This window comes from Balaenoptera acutorostrata, chromosome 6 (genome assembly GCF_949987535.1).
Source record: "Balaenoptera acutorostrata chromosome 6, mBalAcu1.1, whole genome shotgun sequence".
In the NCBI taxonomy this organism is placed as follows: domain Eukaryota; kingdom Metazoa; phylum Chordata; class Mammalia; order Artiodactyla; family Balaenopteridae; genus Balaenoptera; species Balaenoptera acutorostrata.
The window spans coordinates 61,540,618-61,553,434 of NC_080069.1; positions in this window are offsets into that span (position 1 = coordinate 61,540,618).

The following is a 12,817-nucleotide window of genomic DNA, read 5'->3' on the forward strand; positions in this document are numbered from 1 at the left end:
AAATTTTCGACTATAATCTCTTCAAATATTTTCTCGGGTCCCTTCTCTCTCTCTTCTCCTTCTGGGACCCCTATAATGCGAATGTTGTTGCATTTAATGTTGTTCCAGAGGTCTCTTAGGCTGTCTTCATTTCTTTTCATTCTTTTTTCTTTATTCTGTTCCGCAGCAGTGAATTCCACCATTCTGTCTTCCAGGTCACTTATCCGTTCTTCTGCCTCAGTTATTCTGCTATTGATTCCTTCTACTGTAGTTTTCATTTCAGCTATTGTATTGTTCATCTCTGTTTGTTTGTTCTTTAATTTTCTAGGTCTTTGTTAAACATTTCTTGCATCTTCTCGATCTTTGCCTCCATTCTTTTTCCGAGGTCCTGGATCATCTTCACTATCATTATTCTGAATTCTTTTTTCTGGAAGGTTGCCTATCTCCACTTCATTTAGTTTTTTTTCTGGGGTTTTATATTGTTCCTTCATCTGGTACATAGCCCTCTGCCTTTTAATCTTGTCTATTTTTCTGTGAATGTGGTTTTTGTTCCACAGGCTGGAGGACTGTAGTTCTTCTTGCTTCTGCTGTCTGCCCTCTGATAGTGTTGGAGGGTCTCCTGCAGAGATGGGGGTGGCTGTGCTTCACCATGAGGACAAGGACACTGGCAGCAGAAGTTCTGGGAAGTACTCTTTGGTGTGAGCCCTCCCGGAGTCCATCATTAGCCCCACCAAAGAGGTTCCAGTGTTGGGTCACCTCAGGCCAAACAACCAACCTCATCTTGTTATTTGTTTTCTATTTGTCTCACTTGTTCTGTGTTCCAGTTTTCCTCATTTTCTGCCTTTTAAAATTTTATTCACATTTTTATAATTCTGTTATATCTTCTTTGTAGTTTTTTATCTACAACTCTTTGTTATTTTAGTGGTTTATAATATACATCTTTAGTTTATTACAGTATCTTTCAAGTAGTATTGTACCACTTTCCATGTTGTATAAGAGACTTACATTACAGTAGACTTTCCTTTCTCCCCTCCTGATCTTTGGTGTTGTTGTCATATACTTAGTTTCACATATTATTATATATTATATATTATAAACTCCTCACTAAATTGTTATTTTTGCTTAAAAAGTCTGTTATCTCTTAAAGAGATTGAAATAACAAGAAAATAACTTTAGATTTACTTATGTAGTTAACATTTCCTGTTATCTTAATTCCTTTGTGTAGACCCAAATTTCCATCTGGTGTCATTTTCCTTTTCCCTAAAAGACCTCCTTTAAAATGTTTTTGTAGTGTGAGTCTTCTGGTGATCAAGTCAGAAAAAAGTCTTTACCTGACTTTTTTTTGGAAAGATCTTTTTGCTAAATATGGAATTCTAGGTTGACTTTTTTTTTTTTACTTCTTAATCTATGTTGCTCCACTGTCATCTGATTTACACTTTTTTTCTGGAAAGACAACCCTGATATTATTCATGTCTTGTTTCCCTGTATGGTTTTCTTTTTCCTTTCCTCTGGTTGCTTTTAAGATTTTCTCTTTACCATTGGTTTTGAGCAGTGTTATATGATTTGCCTTGATATAGTTTATGTTTCTTGTGCTTGGGATTTATGGATCTTCTTGGATCTACGAATTTATCATTTTTATCATATTTGGAAAACTGGACATTATTCATTCTAATATCTTTTTTTTTCCTGTCGCTAACCTTTCCCTCTTCAGGGACACTAGTACAATATATGTTTAAATGTGTAAAAATTTCCCACAGCTTATAGTTGTACCATTCTTTTTTTTTTTTTTTTTCTTCTGTGATCCTTTTTTGGTAGTTTCTATTGTATGTGTCCAAGTTCATTAATATTTTCTACTGTATTTTAAAAATCACAAATTGTCATCATCTCTAAAATTTCTCTTTGGGTCTGTTTTCATATTTCTACTTCAAGTTTTGAATATATTGAATACAGTTATAATTACTCTTTTAATTTCTTTGTTAATTCTAACATCTGTGTCCGTTCTCTGTCAGATTTGATTCATTGCTACTTCTCATTGTGGGTTGTATATTCCTGCTCCTTTGAATGTCTGGTAATATTTGATTAAATGCTAGATCTTGTGAATTTTACTTAGCAGTGTGGGATATTTTTGTATTCTCATAAATATTCTTGTGTTTTGTTCCAGGGTGTAGTTAAGTTCTTTGAAAAATGTTTTATACTTTTGAGTCTTGCTTCAATAATTTATTAGGAAGGGCCACAATAGTGCTCACTCTATGGCTAATTATTCCCAACCACTGAGGCAAGACCCTTATGTGTACTTTACCAAATGCCCCATGAGTCTTGACACTTCCTACTCTGGTGTGTGAGAACAGGTACTATTTCATTCTTATATGAGAACTGAACACTGTTACTGTGAATCTTTTGGGTGAATCTTTCCCCAGACTCTGGCAGTTTTCTCACTTGCTTGCACTTAACAGTGCTCAGTTGAGTACTTGAGAGGGCTCCTCTTTAGAGGGCTAGAGCTGTGTCTCTCTGCAGCTCTCTCCTCTCCAGCACTCTGTCCTGCAAAGTCTAGCCACAAGGTATCCCTGTACTCTCAGCTCCATCTCCTCAACTCAGGTAGTCTGTCAGCCTCCAGCTACCTTCTTCTACTGTGGCCTGGAATCCCTCCAAGGCAGTACTAGGGGACAAGTTACAGTGCTTGTCTCATCAGTTTCCTATCTCTCAGGGATTGATATTATTCATTGCATGATGTCCAGTGTCTTGAAACCACGGTTTCATATATTTTGTTCAATTTTTGTTTGTTTCAGGGTGGAATGTAACTCTGTTGAAATTCCATCTTGAACAATAGAAATCACTGTCTATTCATTTTAAATTTTATTATAAAACATTCATGGTATATAAGGTAAAATTAGAAAAATTCCTTCATAATTGTCTCCTTCACATTCCAACTACCCTTCTCACAATATCTTCTGTCAGGAATTCAGAATGTGTCCTTCTATTTCCCTTTATATCTATATACATATACAGACATTTTTTAAAATTTAAGTTTTTACTTTCTAAGTGAGATCATGACAACTTTATATTTTTACTAAACATTATACCAGGAATCTTTCTATACTATTATTTATTTTAAAAACTATCCCCCCAAATAGCCAACTATTGTATATTATAGATATATTTTATGTTTTTTATAACTTCACATATTGATGGAGTAATTGATTCTAATATTTTGCTATTAGAAACCAAACTGTAATGCATACATATAGAGAGGGACAAAGACTTAGAGATATAGATAAAATGATACAGACTTATAAAATATTTATGAAGTGTTATTTCTCTGGTTTTCTACCAAAGGATGTATTCATGTTAATTTTTTATCAGTATTACTAAACTGCCTTCTAAAAAATGTTTAAACATTTACACCCAAATCAACAATGTATCAAAGTGTCCATTTCCTTGCATTCTCATCACTGATTTTAAAACTTTGTTATTTTTGCCAATATAAAAGACAAAAGAGATATGAATATTGTTTGTATTTTTCTTTTCCTGGTTACCAGTAATGTTGAAGGTCTATTTGAATTTCTTATTCTCAACTGTCTGTTTTCATCTTCTGCCCATTTTGCACTGCATTACCTTATCTTTTTTTTTTTTTCTTAGTGACTTGTTGGCGAGATTATAAAGCCTTCATATTACTTCTTTTGCTATTAAATGTCCCAACAGTTTTTGTCAATTAGTTAATGCAGTCTTTTCTTTCATATAGAAGTTTATAATTTTATTGATATAAAACCTGTCAATATAGTTTCTACCTTCCAGATTTGGAATGTTCCCTTGGAACGCCTTCAGAACTTTGACTCTGCAAAAGTAGTTGCTTATATTTTCTCCTAACAGTTCTGTGATTTTCTTTTCTTTTTTTTAAAACATCTTTATTGGAGTATAACTGCTTTACAATGGAGTGTTAGTTTCTGCTTTATAACAAAGTGAATCAGTTATACATATACATATGTCCCCATATCTATTCCCTATTGCGTCTCCCTCCCTCCTAGCCTCCGTATCCCACCCCTCTAGATGGTCACAAAGCACGGAGCTGATCTCCCTGTGCTATGAAGCTACTTCCCACTAGCTATCTATTTTACATTTGGTAGTGTATATATGTCCATGCCACGCTCTCATTTTTTCCCAGCTTACCCTTCCCCCTCCCCGTATCCTCAAGTCCATTCACTAGTAGGTCAGTGTCTTTATTCCCATCTTGCCCCTAGGTTCTTCATGACCTTTTTTTTTTTTTTTAGATTCCATATATATGTGTTAGCATACGGCATATGTTTGTCTCTTTCTGACTTACTTCACTCAGTATGACAGACCCTAGGTCCATCCACCTCACTACAAATAACTCAATTTCGTTTATTTATATGGCTGAGTAATATTCCATTGTATATATGTGCCACATCTTCTTCTTTTTTTTAACATCTTTATTAGAGTATAATTGCCTTACAATGGTGGGTCAGTTTCTGCTTTAGAACAAAGTGAATCAGTTATACATATACATATGTCCCCATATCTCTTCCCTCTTGCATCTCCTTCCCTCCCACCCTCCTATCCAACCCCTCTAGGTGGTCACAAAGCACCGAGCTGATCACCCTGTGCTATGTGGCTGCTTCCCACTAGCCAGCTATTTTACGTTTGGTAGTGTATATATGTCCATGCCACTCTCTCACTTTGTCCCAGCTTACCCTTCCCCCTCCCTGTATCCTCAAGTCCATTGTCTAGTACGTCTGCATCTTTATTCCCGTCTTGCCCCTATGCTCTTCTGACCATTTTCTTTCTTTTTTTTTTTAAGATTCCATATATATGTGCGTTAGCATACTGTATTTGTTTTTCTCTTTCTGACTTACTTCACTCTGTATGACAGTCTCTAGGTCCATCCACCTCACTACAAACAACTCAGTTTCGGTCCTTTTTATGGCTGAGTAATATTCCGTTGTATATATATGCCATATCTTCTTTATCCATTCATCTGTTGATGGACACTTAGGTTGCTTCCATGTCCTGGCTATTGTAAATAGTGCTGCAATGAACATTTTGGTACATGGCTCTCTTTGAATTATGGTTTTCTCAGGGTATATGCCCAGTAGTGGGATTGCTGGGTCATATGGTAGTTCTCTTTTTAGTTTTTTTTTTTTTTTTTAAAGTATTTGTTTATTTATTTATTTATGGCTGTGTTGGGTCTTCGTTTCTGTGTGAGGGCTTTCTCTAGTTGCGGCAAGCGGGGGACACTCTTCATCGCGGTGCGCGGGCCTCTCACCATCGCGGCCTCTCTTGTTGCGGAGCACAGGCTCCAGACGCGCAGGCTCAGTAATTGTGGCTCACGGGCCCAGCAGCTCCACGGCACGTGGGATCCTCCGAGACCAGGGCTCGAACCCGGGTCCCCTGCATTGGTAGGCAGACTCTCAACCACTGCGCCACCAGGGAAGCCCTCTTTTTAGTTTTTTAAGGAACCTCCATACTGTTCTCCATAGTGGCTGTATCAATTTCCATTCCCACCAACAGTGCAAGAGGGTTCCCTTTTCTCCACACCCTCTCCAGCATTTGTTGTTTGTAGATTTTCTGATGATGCCCATTCTAACCGGTGTGAGGTGATACACCTCATTGCAGTTTTGATTTGCATTTCTCTAATAATAGTGATGTTGAGCAGCTTTTCATGTGCCTCTTGGCCATCTGCATGTCTTCTTTGGTGAAATGACTATTTAGGTCTTCTGCCCATTTTTGGATTGGGTTGTTTGTTTTTTTGATATTGAGCTGCAAGAGCTGCTTCTAAATTTTGGAGATTAATCCTTTGTCAGTTGCTTCATTTGCAAATACTTTCTCCCATTCTGAGGGCTGTCTTTTCATCTTGTTTATGGTTTCCTTTGCTGTGCAAAAGATTTAGGTTTCATTAGGTCTATTTGTTTATTTTTGTTTTTATTTCCATTTCTCTAGGAGGTGGGTCAAAAAGGATCTTGCTGTGATTTATGTCATAGAGTGTTCTACCTATGTTTTCCTCTAAGAGTTTTATAGTGTCTGGCCTTACATTTAGGTCTTTAATCCATTTTGAGTTTAGTTTTGTGTATGGTTTTAGGGTGTATTCTAATTTCTTTCTTTTACATGTAGCTGTCCAGTTTTCCCAGTAACACTTATTGAAGAGGCTGTCCTTTCTCCACTGTATATTCTTGCCTCCTTTATCAAAGATAAGGTGACCATATGTGCGTGAGTGTATCTCTGGGCTTTCTATCCTGTTCCATTGATCTATATTTCTGTTTTTGTGCCAGTACCATACTGTCTTGATTACTGTAGCTTTGCAGTACAGTCTGCAGTCACTGAGCCTGATTCCTCCAGCTCCGTTTTTCTTTCTCAAGATTGCTTTGGCTATTCGGGGTCTTTTGTGTTTCCATACAAATTGTGAAATTTTTTGTTCTAGTTCTGTGAAAAATGCCATTGGTAGTTTGATAGGGATTGCATTGAATCTGTAGATTGCTTTGGGTAGTATAGTCATTTTCACAATATTGATTCTTCCAACCGAAGAACACGGTATATCTCTCCATCTATTTGTATCATCCTTAATTTCTTTCATCAGTGTCTTATAATTTTCTGCATACAGGTCTTTTGTCTCCTTAGGTAGGTTTATACCTAGATATTTTATTCTTTTTGTTGCAATGGTAAATGGGAGTGTTTTCTTAATTTCACTTTCAGATTTTTCATCATTAGTGTATAGGAATGCAAGAGATTTCTGTGCCTTAATTTTGTATCCTGCTACTTTACCAAATTCATTGATTAGCTCTAGTTGTTTTCTGGTAGCATTTTTAGGATTCTCTATGTATCGTATTATGTCATCTGCAAACAGTGAGAGCTTAACTTCTTCTTTCTGATTTGGATTCCTTTGATTTCTTTTTCTTCTCTGATTGTTGTGGCTAAAACTTACAAAATTATGTTGAATAATAGTGGTGAATGTAGGCAACCTTGTCTTGTTCCTGATCTTAGAGGAAGTGGTTTCAGTTTTTCACCAATGAGGATGATGTTGGCTGTGGGTTTGCCATATATGGCCTTTATTATGTTGAGGAAAGTTCCCTCTATGCCTACTCTCTGGAGAGTTTTTATCAAAGATGGGTTTTGAATTTTGTCAAAAGTTTTCTCTGCATCTATTGAGATGATCATATGATTTTTCTCCTTCAGTTGTTAATATGGTGTATCACATTGATTGATTTGCATATATTAAAGAATCCTTGCATTCCTGGGATAAACCCCACTTGATCTTGGTGTATGATCCTTTTAATATGCTGTTGGATTCTGTTTGCTAGTATTTTGTTGAGGATTTTTGCATCTATGTTCATCAGTGATATTGGCCTGTAGTTTTCTTTCTTTGTGACATCTTTGTCTGGTTTTGGTATCAGGGTGATGGTGGCCTCGTAGAATGAGTTTGGGAGTGTTCCTCCCTCTGCTATATTTTGGAAGAGTTTCAGAAAGATAGGTGTTAGCTCTTCTCTATATATTTGATAGAATTCGCCTGTGAAGCCCTCTGGTCCTGGGCTTTTGTTTTTTGGAAGATATTGAATCACAGTTTCAATTTCAGTGCTTGTGATTGGTCTGTTCATATCTTCTATTTCTTCCTGGTTCAGTCTCAGAAGGTTGTGCTTTTCTAAGAATTTGTCCATTTCTTCCAGGTTGTCCATTTTATTGGCATAGAGTTGCTTGTATTAATCTCTCATGATCCTTTGTATTTCTGCAGTGTCAGTTGTTACTTCTCCTTTTTCATTTCTAATTCTATTGATTTCAGTCTTCTCCCTTTTTTTTCTTGATGAGTCTAGCTAATGGTTTATCAATTTTGTTTATCTTCTCAAAGAACCATCGTTTAGTTTTATTGATCTTTGCTATCGTTTCCTCTATTTCTTTTTCATTTATTTCTGATCTGATCTTTATGATTTCCTTCCTTCTGCTAACTTTGGGTTTTTTTGGTTCTTCTTTCTCTAATTGCTTTAGGTGTAAGGTTAGGTTGTTTATTTGAGGTGTTTCTTGTTTCTTAAGGTAGGATTGTATTGCTATAAACTTCCCTCTTAGTACTGCTTTTGCTGCATCCCATAGGTTTTGGGTCATCATGTTTTCATTGTCATTTATTTCTAGGTATTTTTTGATATCCTCTTTCATTTCCTCAGTGATCTCTTGGTTATTAAGCAGTGTATTATTTAGCCTCCATGTGTTTGTATTTCTTACACATGTTATCCTGTGATTGATATCTAGTCTCATAGCGTTGTTGTTAGAAAAGATACTTGATACGATTTCAATTTTCTTAAATTTACCAAGGCTTGATTTGTGACCCAAGATATGATCTATCCTGGAGAATGTTTCATGAGCACTTGAGAAGAAAGTGTATTCTGTTGTTTTTGGACGGAATGTCCTATATATATCAATTAAGTCCATCTTGTTTAATGTATCATTTAAAGCTTGTGTTTCCTTATTTATTTTCATTTTGGATGATCTGTCCATTGGTGAAAGTGGGGTGTTAAAGTCCCCTACTATGATTGTGTTACTGTCGATTTCCCCTTTTATGGCTGTTAATATTTGCCTTATGTATTGAGGTGCTCCATGTTGGGTGCATAAATATTTACAATTGTTATATCTTCTTTCTGGGTTGATCCCTTGATCATTATGTAGTGTCCTTCTTTGTCTCTTGTAATAGTCTTTATTTTAAAGGCTATATTGTCTGATATGAGAATTGCTACTCCAGCTTTCTTTTGATTTCCATTTGCATGGAATATCTTTTTCCATCCCCTCACTTTCAGTCTGTATGTGTCCCTAGGTCTGAAGTGGGTCTCTTGTAGACAGCATATATATGGGTCTTGTTTTTGTATTCATTCAGCCAGTCTATGTCTTTTGGTTTGAGAATTTAATCCATTTACCTTTAAGGTAATTATCAATATGTATGTTCCTATTACCATTTTCTTAATTATTTTGGATTTGTTATTGTAGGTCTTTTCCTTCTCTTGTGTTTCCTGCCTAGAGAAGTTCCTTTAGCATTTGTTGTAAAGCTGGTTTGGTGGTGCTGAATTCTCTTAGCTTTTGCTTGTCTGTAAAGGTTTTAATTTCTCCGTCAAATCTGAATGAGAACTTTGCTGTGTAGAGTAATCTTGGTCGTAGGTTTTTCTCCTTCATCACTTTAAATATGTCCTGCCACTCCCTTCTGGCTTGCAGAGTTTCTGCTGAAAGGTCAGCTTTTAACCTTATGGGGATTCCCTTGTGTGTAATTTGTTGTTTTTCCCTTGCTGCTTTTAATATTTTTTCTTTGTATTTAATTTTTGATAGTTTGATTAATATGTGTCTTGGTGTGTTTCTCCTTGGATTTATCCTGTATGGGACTCTCTGCACTTCCTGGACTTGATTAACTATTTCCTTTCCCATCTTAGGGAAGTTTTCAACTATAATCTCTTCAAATATTTTCTCAGTCCCTTTCTTTTACTCTTCTTCTTCTGGGACCCTTATAATTTGAATGTTGGTGCGTTTAATGTTTTCCCAGAGGTCTCTGAGACTGTCCTCAATTCTTTTCATTCTTTTTTCTTTATTCTGCTCTGCAGTAGTTATTTCCACTACTTTATCTTCCAGGTCACTTATCCGTTCTTCTGCCTCAGTTATTCTGCTATTGATCCCTTCTAGAGAATTTTTAATTTCATTTATTGTGTTGTTCATCACTGTTTGTTTGCTCTTTAGTTCTTCTAAGTCCTTGTTAAATGTTTCTTGTATTTTCTCCATTCTATTTCCAAGATTTTGGATTACCTTTACTATCATTATTCTGAATTGTTTTTCAGGTAGACTGCCTATTTCCTCTTCATTTGTTAGATCTGGTGGGTTTTTGCCTTGCTGCTTCATCTGCTGTGTGTTTCTCTGTCTTCTCATTTTGCTTAACTTACTGTATTTAGGGTCTCCTTTTCACAGGCTGTAGGTTTGTAGTTCCCGTTGTTTTTGGTGTCTGTCCGCAGTGGCTAAGGTTGATTCAGTGGGTTGTGTAGGCTTCCTGGTGGAGGAGACTGGTTCCTGTGTTCTGGTGGATGAGACTGTATATTGTCTTTCTGGTGGGCAGGTTTATGTCTGGTGGTGTGTTTTGGTGGTGTCTGTGGCCTTATTATGATTTTAGGCAGCCTCTCGGCCAATGGGTGGGGTTGTGTTCCTGTCTTGCTAGTTGTTTGGCATAGGGTGTCCAGCACTGTAGCTTGCTGGTCATTGAGTGGAGCTTGGTCTTGGCATTGAGATGGAGATCTCTGTGAGATTTTCACCATTTGATATTACATGGAGCTGGGAGGTCTCTTGTGGACTAGTGTCCTGAGCTTGTCTCTCCCACCTCAGAGGCACAGCCCTGATGCCTGGCTGGAGCACCAAGAGCCTGTCATCCACACAGCTCAGAATAAAAGGGAGAAAAAGAAGAAAGAAAGAAAGAAAGAAGATAAATTAAAATAAAATAAAGTAAAGTAAAGTTATTAAAATAAAAAATAATTATTAAAAAAAATTTTTTTAAGTTATAAAAAAAAAAGGAAAAAGGAAGAGGGCAACCAAACCATAAAATAAATCCACGAAAGTTAACAAGTGCTAAAAACTATACTAAAAAACAATAAAACAGACAGACAGAACCCTAGGACAAATGGTAAAAGCAAGGCTATACAGACAAAATCACACACAGAAGCATACACATACACACTCACAAAAAAGAGAAAAAGGGAAAAAATATATATATATCGTTGTTCCCAAAGTCCACCTCCTCAATTTGGGATGATTCATTCTCTATTCAGGTATTCCACAGATGCAGGTACATCAAGTTGATTGTGGAGATTTAATCTGCTGCTCCTGAGGCTGCTGGGAGAAATTTCCCTTTCTCTTCTTTGTTTGCACAGCTTCTGGGGTTCAGCTTTGGATTTGGACCCCCCTCTGAGTGCAGGTCACCTGAGGGCGTCTGTTTTTCGCTCAGACAGGACGGGGTTAAAGGAGCAGCTGCTTTGGGGGCTCTGGCTCACTCAGGCCGGGGGGAGGGAGCGGTACGGAGGAGGCGGGGCGAGCCTGCGGTGGCAGAGGCCGGCGTGACATTGCACCAGCCTGAGGCGTGCCGTGCGTTCTCCCGGGGAAGTTGTCCCTGGATCACGGGACCCTGGCAGTGGCGGGCTGCACAGGCTCCCGGGAGGGGAGGTGTGGATGGTGACCTGTGCTTGCTCACAGACTTCTTGGTGGCAGCAGCAGCAGCGTTAGAGTTTCATGCCCGTCTCTGGGGTCCGCGCTGATAACCGCGGCTCGCGCCCGTCTCTGGGGTCCGCGCTGTTAGCCGCGGCTCGTGCCCGCCTCTGGGGTCTGCGCTGATAGCCATGGCTCGCGCCCGTCTCTGGAGCTCGTTTAGGCGGTGCTCTGAATCCCCTCTCCTCGCACACCCTGAAACAAGGGTTTCTTGCTTCTTCGGCAGTTCCAGACTTTTTCCTAGGCTCCCTCCCAGCCAGCTGTGGTGCACTAGTCCCTTCAGGCTGTGTTCACGCCGCCAACCCCAGTCCTCTCCCTGCATCCAACCTCCGAAGCCCGAGTCTCAGCTCCCAGCCCCCGCCCGCCCCGGCGGGTGAGTAGACAAGCCTCTCGGGCTGGTGAGTGCTGCTCGGCGCCAAGCCTCTGTGCGGGAATCTCTCCGCTTTGCCCTCCGCACCCCTGTGGCTGCGCTCTCCTCCGTGGCTCCGAAGCTTCCCCCCTCCGCCACCCACCGTCTCTGCCTGCGAAGGGGCTTCCTAGTGCGTGGAAACCTTTCCTCCTTCACAGCTCCCTCCCACTGGTGCAGGTACCGTCCCTATTCTTTTGTCTCTGTTTTTTCTTTTTTCTTTTGCCCTACCCAGGTACGTGGGGAGTTTCTTGCCTTTTGGGAGGTCTGAGGTCTTCTGCCAGCATTCAGTAGGTATTCTGTAGGAGTTGTTCCACATGTAGATGTATTTCTACTGTATCTGTGGGGAGGAAGGTGATTTCCATGTCTTACTCTTCTGCCATCTTGAAGTTCCCCACCCTGATTTTCTTTTGTTTTATCTCTTTAATCTACCCAGAGCTATTTTTGTATGTGTTGTGTAGTAGGGAGTCCAAGTTTTTTTTTGAATGAGTAGACTATTTGCAATAACATTGCTGGAATAGTTGATCATTTTCCACTTAATTAAAAAAAAAGTAATACCAATTAAAATTTGATATATAAATCAGTCTTCTCCTGGGTTATTCTATTTTTTAAAAGTAATTATTGATTCCTGGGATGATAGTACATGATGTTTTTTCTTATGTTGATATCTGGATGTTTCTTTTCAGAGTCATTTTGTTTTCAGAAAGTCCATGTATATTCTTATGTTTATGCCTTCCACTTGAACATTGTTCTAAACTTTTCAATTCCATAATAAATCAAGGTAAACATTTTTGAATGTACATTGTATTCATAGAAGTCTATGAAGCGAATTGATATGTTTATAATATTCAGTAATGACATGCAAAATATATGAATTTCAAAATGGAGATATAGTCCATTTATTTAGTCTATTTATTGAGATCTTTCTCTAAAATCTTAAATTCTCTCTAGGTATCTATATCTATCTGTCTATGTATCTGTGTATCTGTCTACCTACCTACCTACCTGCCTTTATACATATATATATTATTCTTTCATATATACCTATATCTGTAAAGACCAGAGATATATATCTTTATCTACAGATAGATATAAGAAACGTGCAAGATCAATGAATCTATCTCTATTTATAGAGATAGGTATCTCTATCGATATCTCTAGATATCTCCAGATGGTAGATAGATAGACAGATCCTGCACATCTGTTGCTTAGTCATTC